This window comes from Mchenga conophoros, linkage group LG11 (genome assembly GCF_057382185.1).
Source record: "Mchenga conophoros isolate Kocher_MC1m ecotype Shallow Benthic linkage group LG11, M_conophoros_male_GT1.1, whole genome shotgun sequence".
NCBI lineage: Eukaryota > Metazoa > Chordata > Actinopteri > Cichliformes > Cichlidae > Mchenga > Mchenga conophoros.
Window position 1 is genome coordinate 4,145,333 of NC_140536.1, and position 11,806 is coordinate 4,157,138.

General features: G+C 40.3%; 1 long non-coding RNA gene across 1 annotated transcript; it reads right to left on the reverse strand.

Moving 5' to 3' along the window:
- Positions 1–9,783: 9,783 nt before the first annotated feature.
- Positions 9,784–11,169, reverse strand: LOC146563458 (uncharacterized). Its single transcript, XR_014894247.1, has 2 exons — positions 10,934–11,169; positions 9,784–10,027 (listed from the first exon to the last, which is right to left on the reverse strand). It is a non-coding gene; the product is annotated as an uncharacterized LOC146563458 (long non-coding RNA).
- Positions 11,170–11,806: the final 637 nt, after the last annotated feature.

An 11,806-nucleotide genomic window follows, 5' to 3' on the forward strand; every position in this document is an offset into this window, starting at 1 on the left:
GGCTCCCTGGTCATATGATCTGGTTAAGTCTTAGCAAAGAACTGTGGGATTTGTAGTTGAGACCTACTGTGTCGGTTAATACCCTGTATTATGTACCTATACAATAGCTATATGTTCTGAAATCTTCAGCAATTGAAAATCTAAAAGAGTTGTATATGAATTACAGTTTTCATTACAGTTTTAAACATATACAGCACAGATGAAGTGAATATCATTGATGGGTTCTTGCATTCATTTATATGCAGATAATTGGTAACCGCTACAGAACAGAGATATTATCTACAGAGACCAAAAGAAATCTGAAGATCAGGTCATACATTTTAAAAGTGAGAGTTTAAAATATTTTTTCTTAAAGCAGCTTAGGAGAAAAACAACAACAATTGAAATTTTCACCTGTTCTATTGACCCATCCTAAGTAAATCCAGCCAGCTCTTGTGACTGCTGTGGAGATATACCAGACCTGTCCTAGTTGTGGTTTCAAATCAGACAGTAGGGGTGGTTTCGTTCCTTCCCATCAAGCAATTGTCTTCTTTGGTTCATCCAGATTAGTTGATTCAAAGCCTGATATGCACACTGCCAGAATCTTTTAGAGTGGTGAACCACTCTTCCACAGTAAAGGCAACAAAAAAGCAGGACCTACATGACATATCTGATCAAGAAAGAGAAGTCTCCCTGAAGGCTTTCCATGACTCCAAATCTACTTTATCAGGTTCCTAACAAGGACAGTTTGATATGTGTGAATGTCGTGGTTCTTTTGTTTAACTTTGCGGATGTCTCAGTATGGATCGTGTCATACAGCAGAAAACGGCAAATGGAAAAATGTGAAGAAGCAATTGCATTTGCCAGATGAGCTAACTCCAGCCCCAGACAGAGATCTGTAGGTGTAGATGATCTAAGTGCCCGCTTCCTATGCCTCTGCACAGGTTCCAATTTGATAGAAAAAAAAGCATTGAGATGGAGTTCACCTAAAGTTCAGTCCAAAACAACACCTGGTGTGATAATGGCCATGACTAGGTAATAAGATGTGATTCATGGCTGCCTCAACCTTTGGGGTATCAGACCTCTGCAGTGATTTTGGAAATGTACTAAGAGAAAATATCATATGTGCAGCATGTGAAATAGTATGTATGTATGCGATTTGGTATCTTATTACTGTTTTAAAGTTACACTCAGTAATTTTCATTTTTTTATTAGAAAAAAATACTGTAACCATAAGCATACAGTGGGGCAAAAAAGTATTTAGTCAGCCACCGATTGTGCAAGTTCCCCCACTTAAAATGATGACAGAGGTCAGTAATTTGCACCAGAGGTACACTTCAACTGTGAGAGACAGAATGTGAAAAAAAAATTTGGTCACCTCAAACAAGGAAAATCTCTGGCTCTCACAGACCTGTAACGTCTTCTGTAAGAAGCTTTTCTGTCCCCCACTCGTTACCTGTATGAATGGCACCTGTTTGAACTCATCATCTGTATAAAACACACCTGTCCACAGCCTCAAACAGTCAGACTCCAAACTCCGCCATGGCCAAGACCAAAGAGCTTTCGAAGGACACCAGGAAAAGTATTGTAGACCTGCACCAGACTGGGAAGAGTGAATCTACAATAGGCAAGCAGCTTGGTGTGAAAAAATCAACTGCGGGAGCAATCATCAGAAAATGGAAGACATACAAGACCACTGATAATCTCCCTCGATCTGGGGCTCTGCGCAAGATCTCATCCTGTGGGGTCAAAATGATCATGAGAACGGTGAGCAAAGATCCCAGAACCACACGGGGGAACCTGGTGAATGACCTGCAGAGAGCTGGGACCAAAGTAACAAAGGTCACCATCAGTAACACACTACAACGGCAGGGAATCAAATCCCGCAGTGCCAGACGTGTTCCGCTGCTGAAGCCAGTGCATGTCCAGGCCCGTCTGAAGTTTGCCAGAGAGCACATGGATGATACAGCAGAGGATTGGGAGAATGTCATGTGGTCAGATGAAACCAAAGTAGAACTTTTTGGTATAAACTCAACTCGTCGTGTTTGGAGGAAGACGAATACTGAGTTGCATCCCAAGAACACCATACCTACTGTGAAGCATGGGGGTGGAAACATCATGCTATGGGGCTGTTTTTCTGCCAAGGGGACAGGACGACTGATCCGTGTTAAGGACAGAATAAATGGGGCCATGTATCGTGAGATTTTGAGCCAAAACCTCCTTCCATCAGTGAGAACTTTGAAGATGAAACGAGGCTGGGTCTTCCAACATGACAATGATCCAAAACACACCGCCCGGGCAACAAAGGAGTGGCTCCGTAAGAAGCATTTGAAAGTCCTGGAGTGGCCTAGCCAGTCTCCAGACCTCAACCCCATAGAAAATCTGTGGCGGGAGTTGAAAGTCCGTGTTGCTTGGCGACAGCCCCAAAACATCACTGCTCTCGAGAAGATCTGCATGGAGGAATGGGCCAAAATACCAGCTACTGTGTGTGCAAACCTGGTAAAGACCTATAGTAAACGTTTGACCTCTGTTATTGCCAACAAAGGTTATGTTAAGTATTGAGTTGTATTTTTGTTATTGACCAAATACTTATTTTCCACCCTGATTTACGAATAAATTCTTTACAAATCCTACCATGTGGATTCATGGATTTTTTTTTTCACATTCTGTCTCTCACAGTTGAAGTGTACCTCTGGTGCAAATTACTGACCTCTGTCATCATTTTAGGTGGGGGAACTTGCACAATCGGTGGCTGACTAAATACTTTTTTGCCCCACTGTACATAGATTATTCTGTCAACAAATGGATGCATTCTCATAAACTAATAATTTATCCATTAAAAATACATATATAAATGCACGAGCAGGTTCGCTGTTTGTGAATACAGTGGGCAGGACAGGCATCTCCCTTCTGACTAATGGCGTTTTATGTATGCATGTGCGCACTATGCCAGAGGTAGAAGGCAAGAGAAGTCGTAGCTGTTCAAATTCCCTGAAGGGACATTTCGATTCCTGTCTGCACCTACAAGCCATATGGATAAATATGTTTTATCCTCTGAGAGAGGGGTTACACTTCACCAAAGAAATGACAATGGGAAGGAAAGAGACATCACCACTGGCATCTTAATAAAATGTCATCCTCGTCTTCCTCACCTCAACCATCATCTCCTGAACTTGAAGTCAGGGCTCTAACACATGAAAACATGCATACAAATGCTTATTCATTCCCAACATTGTCACAGTTACTTACTGTTAGCAGATTAGACTGCCACATCCCGTTCCCAGACAGATGACAAAAGGACACTAAACAACAACAATAGCTGTTTATAACTTAATATTATACCAATTAATGTTAGGCTCAAGTGTCTAAAAATAACACTTTTTTCTCTGGTAATAAGTTTGATTACATTCTCACATCATATGAGAGTTTATTCACTAAGCCTCAGAGTTTCACTAACCATGGTGAACAGAGACTAAGAGCAGCAAAAACAGCACCCTGATGAAAAGCTCAGCATATCTTCAATAACTCACCTCAGTATGACTGTTATTGATCAGAAGTGACCATTCTCTGACTCACTGACCCAACTTTAACAGCCTCTTCCAGAGTAAAAGGATGCTTCTCATCTGGCATTGATACCTTAGGTAAATAAAGGGAAAAACTTGGGAGTGGATCTGAATGTGGCCCAAACAGTAGTAGAAACCCCACAGCCATTTTCATTTTTTTGATCTCGCTTGACTCATTAAAACATGTTTGTTCTACAGTACTCGTTCAAACTTGGAGGGGCAAGAAAACAAAACCCAGTTGACAGCAGTCTGCAGTCTACTGACATGCGCTGGATTTGTTACCTTTCAAATCAAATCCCTTGCACAACTTTTATTTTCGTATAAAGAATTTAACCCTAACATTTGTTGTTAACAAAGGGTAGGGTTTTGTAATTTGATATTCACTTCCCTGCAACTGTCATAGTAGGTCAACCGTTTTTGCCTACAGAAAGTTCTCAGTTTTCATTGTAAGCATTACAGTAGCCATACACTTAGGTTCAGAAATGTTTTCAGAGTGATAGAATATTCAGAATTTTGGCTTCACATGAGACACCACAATAGATTTCGAAAGAAACAATAGAGACGCAATTAAAATGCAGACTCTTCGCTCTGATTCAAAGCAATGCACAGCAATGCTGCATGACCTTTGAGGATTGACCAACATTTTCAGTGAAAGTGCCCAATTTTCAGGGGCTCAAATGTAATTAGAGAATTTTCTCCAAAGGTGTTTCATGGAGAGGCTGGGGCTGTTTCTTAATTATTTCTCAATCAGTTAAGCAGGTGAAAGGTCTGGAGTTGATTCCAAGTTTGGCACTTGCATTTGGAAGCTGTTGCTGTGAACATGAAACACAATGTAATGTCAAATAAAATCATTGCTGCTGAAACAAGCCCTTTTTATGGCTTGTTCAAAATGAATATGCCACTGTGATTCTACTTTAGAAACATTAGAAATGGGATTTTACAATACTGCAAGTTTGACTATGCAACACTGCCATTGTTACCTGTTCTATGGTCAGTTAAATCACTGTTCTTCTTGGCTAGCTTGTTGTTAGCTTTTTGTTTTGAGTATAGCACAAATGTCCATTAACAAAAAAAAATTTTCTTTCTTTTTTCTTACAACAGACGCCTGTTGTAACTTTTTAATGCAGGTAGTATAATAATTCATACCATCAATGTAACCAATGTTACATTACTACATTATAAAAAATTAGCTCAATTACAGTAACATCTCTTTGGAACATGTTACATGCAACACTGAAAATAATGAATGGTCCATAAAAAGAGTAATTTGGGACTACACTGACGGATAGCAACTGTTGCTTTTTGGCAAGTATGAAAAGGTGTGACAACGCCTAGATCATCTTTTGCTTGTACAGTCTTGGAAAAAATTATTTGAACCCCTGCTGATTTTTAATTTAGTCTATAAGTGAACTGATTTTGTAAGTTTGCCCACTAACAAACAAATTATCAGTCTATAAAAAAAATCCAGAAAAATGCATTTCAAAAAGGTTATAAACTTATTTCATTTAATAATCTGATTTTTTTTTTTGAAAATGCAAATAAGTATTTGATCAATCAGCGAGATTTCTGGCTTCCACCACAAAACATAGAGAGGATCTGCAAAATGGCGTGGGACAACATCCCCCCTGAGATGTGTGCAAAATATTTAGCCAAATACAAGACACAGCTGACCTCTGTGGTTCCCAACAAATGTTTTGCGACCAAGTGCTAAAGCACATTTTGCAAAGGGATCAAATACTTATTTTTGTTTATGAAAATGGGAATTAATTTATAACTTTTTTGAAATACATTTTTCTGGATTTTTTTTATAGACTGATAATTTGTTTGTTAGTGGGCAAACTTACAAAATCAGTAGGGGTTCGAATAATTTTTTCCTGACTGTGTGATCTTTTATCATTGTATCAGAATACACCCTCAGTCTGGGCATCTTCTGCTGCCAATTTTGCCTTGACAGGTCCCTGAATAATAATTGCTGCAGTCCAACAAATAAACTTATTATGAAGAACAGCTATGCCCCCCACCCTTCTCCAAGTTACGTAGAAAATATGCTTATTTTACTCTGTCATGACAACTATAATGAATTTTGTACAGCTCAAGGTTAATCAGATTACACTTTCATATCTTAGTGTGAAGTTGGGAAAAAAATAGTCAATAGTCATTCTGACTAGTGATGGGTCGGTCATGAACGAAATGGCTCTTAGAGCCGGATCTTTGAAGTGAACAATGCGAGCCGGCTCCTTATTGGGAGCTGTGGGGTTTGTTTGTTTTTTTTCTTTCTCCTGCCCTCACTTTCACTTTTTTTCACTTCACGCTGCAAGTCACCCTTGTGTTTGCGCTGAGCAGAGACGGCAAACAGAGCCTTGCGTTTGCGCCCCTCCCCCCTCTGCTCAGCGCTGAGCTGAGGGGGCAGGGCGGTAGTTACACTCGCAACAGCAGTAGCACACAACAAGAGCAGGAGGGAGAGGGAAAGAAAGAGAGCCGGTAGCAAAATTCTACATGCTTTTAAACCATTTAAAATTACAATTCATATTTTTACATTTGAATCATATAACAAATGACTAACGGTGTGTTCACACCGAACGCGATGGGCGCGTGAAAAAAGCCCCAAACGCCCCTAACTTGACGCGTGCACATTCGCACCTCTACGCGTGTCCAAGAAAAATCCATCGCGCCCCAAAATATCATATTTTAACGCGCGTGAACCGGAAATGTGGGAGGGATGTGGGAGGAAGTTTTGCAAGACCGGTATCTTTGCAAGATGGCAGGTGTCGAGCTAGCGCTTGAAGAGAGAGTCTCCCTTCTCTATTTACCAGAGGTGGGACCAAGTCATTGTTTTGCAAGTCTCAAGTAAGTCTCAAGTCTTTATCCTCAAGTCTCAAGTCAAGTCTCAAGTAATGTCAGGCAAGTCAGAGTCGAGTCTCAAGTCACTGGTGTAAAAGTCCGAGTCAAGTCACAAGTCTGAAACTTTGAATTTCAAGTCCTTTCGAGTCTTTAAAAAAAAAAACAACGAAAAAATAATGTTGCAGTTATATGCTAAATGTAAATATTAGACCATGTAATTTTAAATCTGTGTTTTTCTCAACACATGACAAAAGTGAACGTAGAAAATATACACAAATTGTGAAATTGCACCTCTTTAAAATGCAGCTCAATTAAACCTAGCTCCAAGAATAATTTTCACCGACAGTTCTGAGATAAGCTGCATGTTATTCTTGGATGCGGTTGTAGGACCAGCTTTAAAATCGCATGACAAAAATATCATACATATTAAAAAAAACTGTATCACCAACGTAGCCTGGACAACATTTGCTAGTTAGATGAAGTCAGCTATCTCATTGTAGCATATTTATATGCATATTTATAATCATACGGTTCTTGGAGTGAGTGCATACACTCATGAAGTTTAGTAACTTCAGGTCACTGCAACAAGCCCAGGTACAGTTTACCGACGGATGGGTACAGGACCTTGAAATGCACCGTGTAGAACGAAAGACCATCGTACGTATCATAAGTTTACCAGTCTCACAAATTGTCGTCATAAATACACATTCCTTAACCGTTTATTAATAGGACCTTTGAGCTCAACGGTAATTAATTAGTAGTGGAAATAATTTCTGGTACCCATCACAGAAATGTAGCAGTGACAATAATATTGTATGCTGTAATCGTACTGGGCAATTAGTGATACAAAAAACCTGTTTTATCCTGTGAATAAAAGTATATGTTTTTGTCAATGTACCATAATAACAGAAGCGAAACGCAATATTGTGTCAGGACAATTCACTATTTATGCACAATAAATAAAGGAGCATAGCGCGACAATTTCTGTTCAGCGCCAGACTTGCTTGTAACCTATATCACTAATTATGTTATGAAAATGACGTATTAACTACTAAAAAACACTGACCTTCGTGTAAATGCTTGGAGCAGACTAACCTGTGAGCTGGAGTGTTCTGGGACGTTATATTTGGTCTTAGAATGGCTGCAATCCAGTCGCGTCTTTGTTACTTCGGAAACATGGCTGAACAATTTCTCTTCAACGACGTAATCCGATAACAACCGATCTCTTTACCCGTCGGCTTCCCGTGGCTGTCATGCGACCGGCTATTGCAGTTAATGATACAACAGCTTCTTGCCATTTTTGTGTTTCTTTTTATCGCTGTATAACTGATTTCAATTGAAAGCCTGCGTGCGCTAGTACCTCTTGCCACGAGTTCCCAGAATCCTTTGCGGTTCTACCCGTGAATGACGTCACATTTTCAATCTCTATATAATATGCATGTTAAATTTTATATTTGGGGTAAAATATCAAGTCTTTTCAAGTAAACCGGTTCAAGTCCAATTCAAGTCCCAGGTCATTGGTGTAAAAGTCCAAGTCAAGTCACAAGTCTTAGAACATTTTTTAAAGTCAAGTCTAAAGTCATAAAATTAATGACTCGAGTCTGACTCGAGTCCAAGTCATGTGACTCGAGTCCACACCTCTGCTATTTACTGTGGAGAGCAGAGTAGCGGCGTAAAGGACATCCTCGCCGTACCTGGGTCCATCAGGTCCTCCAGAGGCGTGAGCAGTTTGGTGAGTTTCACCACTTGCTCCAGGAGCTGCGCCTGGATGACGGCCGATTCCAGCGATATCACCGTCATTCACTCGGCCAGTTTGAGGACCTGCTGTCCCGCGTCGGTCCCAGAATCGCCCGCCTAGACACCAATTACAGGCGCTCAATCCCACCTGCAGAGCGCCTGTCTGTCTGCCTGAGGTTAGTAAAAGTATTTAATACGGTAGTCCTTTATTGATACCTGTGCTAATATGCTAAACCATCCATTTATACACTGCTAACATGGATGTGCTATGCTAACAGTGAATGCTGTCGGTGTTTACTGAAAGCAAACTGTGGTACAGAGACGACTGTTTATAGTATTTCTAGTGATACTCAGAAGCTCTCATCAAGCCCCGATTTAATTCGATTTATGCTGTTATCAGTGTTTGTGATGATAGCATGGCTGTGGTGTCACATCAATGTATGCGCTCGGTGTTTGCTGATATCAAACTGTAGCATTAGGACCACTGAGTTAACCTTTGTAGTGATACTCACTCCTTTTTATTTAGACCTGGTTTGATTCTGGGATAGTTGAATATTTGTATATAATCCCTGCAGCTGTCAGACTCTATAGCAGGGGTCACAGCCTTTATTAAAACTGAGTTAGATAAAACTGTGAACAGTTTGGTTCATCTCTAGTTACATGGTTCTATCTTGATAAGCTGTCTTATCACAGATTAATTTTTCAAAAATATTAATGATTTAAGCAAGGAAAGGGCTACATGTCAACACACAACTCTTTATTTCTATTAATGTCTCACTTCATTCCTACCTGATTGACATGTTTAGGAATTATGAGTGATTGGCTCACTGTAGTGGCAAAAGTTGCTACCAATCAAATTATGATATGTTAAAGTTAAAATAAAACACAACTGTTTTAGATATCATCTAATATACATTTTGTAATTATCCTTATAATTACAAAATGTTTTATGTAAGATTTAAGTTTTGTGATTTAAATCTGACATCACCAAAGTATTTTGGAATTTGAATAATGTATTTTCTAACTGCAGTACACATAATACTGATTTTGAACAATTTTGTCCAGGTTCCTTGTCACCGCGGACTGCTTCAGCACCAAGCGTTCAGTTACAGAGTCGGTGTGTCAGATCACCCCCCAGGCAGCGACGGCCATCTGGGACTGTCTAGTGGATGACTTCATGGCTGTGCCTTCACCTGGAGACTGGCGGTCCATCACAGAGGGACTCCAGGAGCGCTGGAACTTCCCTCTGTGCTGTGCAGCTCTGGATGGGAAGCACGTCCAGACAAAGGCACCCCATATATCATATAGGAGACACACACATTGATATACACTAAATATTTATTTCATTTCTTTTTTGTGGTGCCCAAATTTATGCACCTGCTTGATTTTGTTTAAATAATTATTGCACACTTTTTGTAAATCCAGTAAACTTCTTTTCACTTCTCAAATATCACTGTGTGTGTCTCCTGTATGATATTTAACTGACATTTTTTATTGTAACAACCAACGATTTATACAGGAAAATGATGTCTATTAACAAGGTTGCCCAAACTGTTGCATCCCACTGTATCAGTATATTTTGTCATTAGTATAATATGAAATAAATTCTACATGTGTCAAGTCGTGTGCCAACATTTGCTGTGTAGTAGAACTGAGACATTAGTCATTATAAACATTTATTTGAAATAATATTAGAATTCTCAAACAGAAAAACATTAAACATAAATATATAAAATATAAGTATTTACAGAGAGACAGGAATAAAAAGGACCAGCTGCTCTCCAGAGTAGGAACCATGATGAGGAGGAAATGCTCCATTGGAGACTGGTGTGGCTCCAGCTCCACCACCGATGGACCGTCCTGGGACCCGTCCCTCATCTGCCTCGGAGCCGTCCTCCCCTGTGGGCCTGTAAAACAGCACAAAACACAAAGAAATGAGAAGGCTGCTACTAGATTTTAATTTCAACATTGAAAAAAACAAACCAAAAACAGGATATAATCAGATTGGTTGTAGATCTTTAGTAAAGGTGATCACAAGGCAATCCCACCGACTAAAAAGGTATCAGTGCTTGCTCAGGGACTGGGCAGCCAGGAGAAGCAACAGGGGATGCTCTGCTTCAGAATCAGTTGGCTCTATCAATACAGTATTAAATGTTAACAGGTTCGATATAATAATCATAGAGTAGACAGTGGTCCCTCATTTATTGCAGCAGGGGTTCTCAGAATAACTAGCCCCTGGTCACGCACTTTATACACTGTTTTCCACACACACACATGAACATTGGTCACAGTTCTCACAATTGATTCTCAAAGTGCAAACCTTTGTAGATTGCAAAACGTAAAAGTATTAATATGCCGCGGTTTGTCTTCATCTGCCCTCCACTTTCGTGCGCCTTTTTCCCTCGCGGTGCAGGTGTCTATTTCCGAATGAGGCTCATAGTTATGGGTGTTTTTGTGCTGTTTTTTCTATTGGACGTGATGGTTATCAAAACCAAACATGATAAAATTGGCAAGCGCAGGAGACACGACACGGAGCAGATTTGTCAATCAGGCTGCAGAATGCAATGCTGTACGGTGCAAAAAAAAAGAAAACGAAAATCAAAAAAAAAAGAGGCAGTGACGGATGAACAGCGGGACCACTGTGAGCTGTTTATTAATAAACAATAAAATATATTCCTAAATGACAACATGCCTAAAAGCAGAACGGTATTTGTACGTCAGTGGGAAAATAGCGGTGGCTTGCTAGCTTTTGTGCGGCTTCCCCGGGTCAGTGAAAACTTTAGAGAAAACTTAAGAGAAATGAATGAACTTACCAGGTTGCCCGATCTCTTCACATATCTTCCTCCAAGCTCGTCCTTTATGTTCCTGTCTCGGTCCAGAAAGCAGCTGGTGTCATACGGCTCCGGGTTGTTTGCTACGGCATTGATTAGCCTTCCTCCTATTGAAGAATAAAGGGCTTTGGCTGGATCTGCCCCTTTGAACTAGGTAACAGCCACGTCACCAGGCTCCTGATTGGTTGTCGCGGCGCGATTTGACGCTGGAGTTCAGATTTTTCCAACTCGAGCGGGGGACGCGAAACGCGTGTATGCACAAAATGCAACACATAAACTCACGCGCGTGGTTTTTTTCGCGAGTCAAACGTCTGAAACGCGCTACACTCACGCGCGTTTCAGGCGTTTTGGCGTTTTCGCGACGCAAATCTGCTTCCGAATTTTCGCGGGAGCCGCAATCGCGGGTCAGCGCGCCTTTCCATTGACTTTACATGTAAGCCTGACGCTCCGCCTGCTTCTATCGCATTCGGTGTGAACACACCGTAAGTATTTTAGAGTTTAGTTTACTTCAGCCATATTTCATATAAATCAGGTATCATACAAACATAAAAATAGCTTCAAATACAGTCATGACAATAAAAGAATATGACTTTAAGGACTTAACAACATTACTACTCATTTAAGATTACCACAAAGTAAAAGATCTCTCAGCAAAATTATGCAACATTTTAGGCACTATTGCCCCGATCAAATCAGTGAGCTGGGATTATTTATTCCAAACATGAACCACTGTTACAGCAACAGACATGGACTACTGGTTCCCCACACAACAACTCAATGTCCACTATGTGAAGGAGCCAAACACATGCCTTCTCCTCTCGTTAACTGAGATAAACTGCTGGCATATTGGTTTTA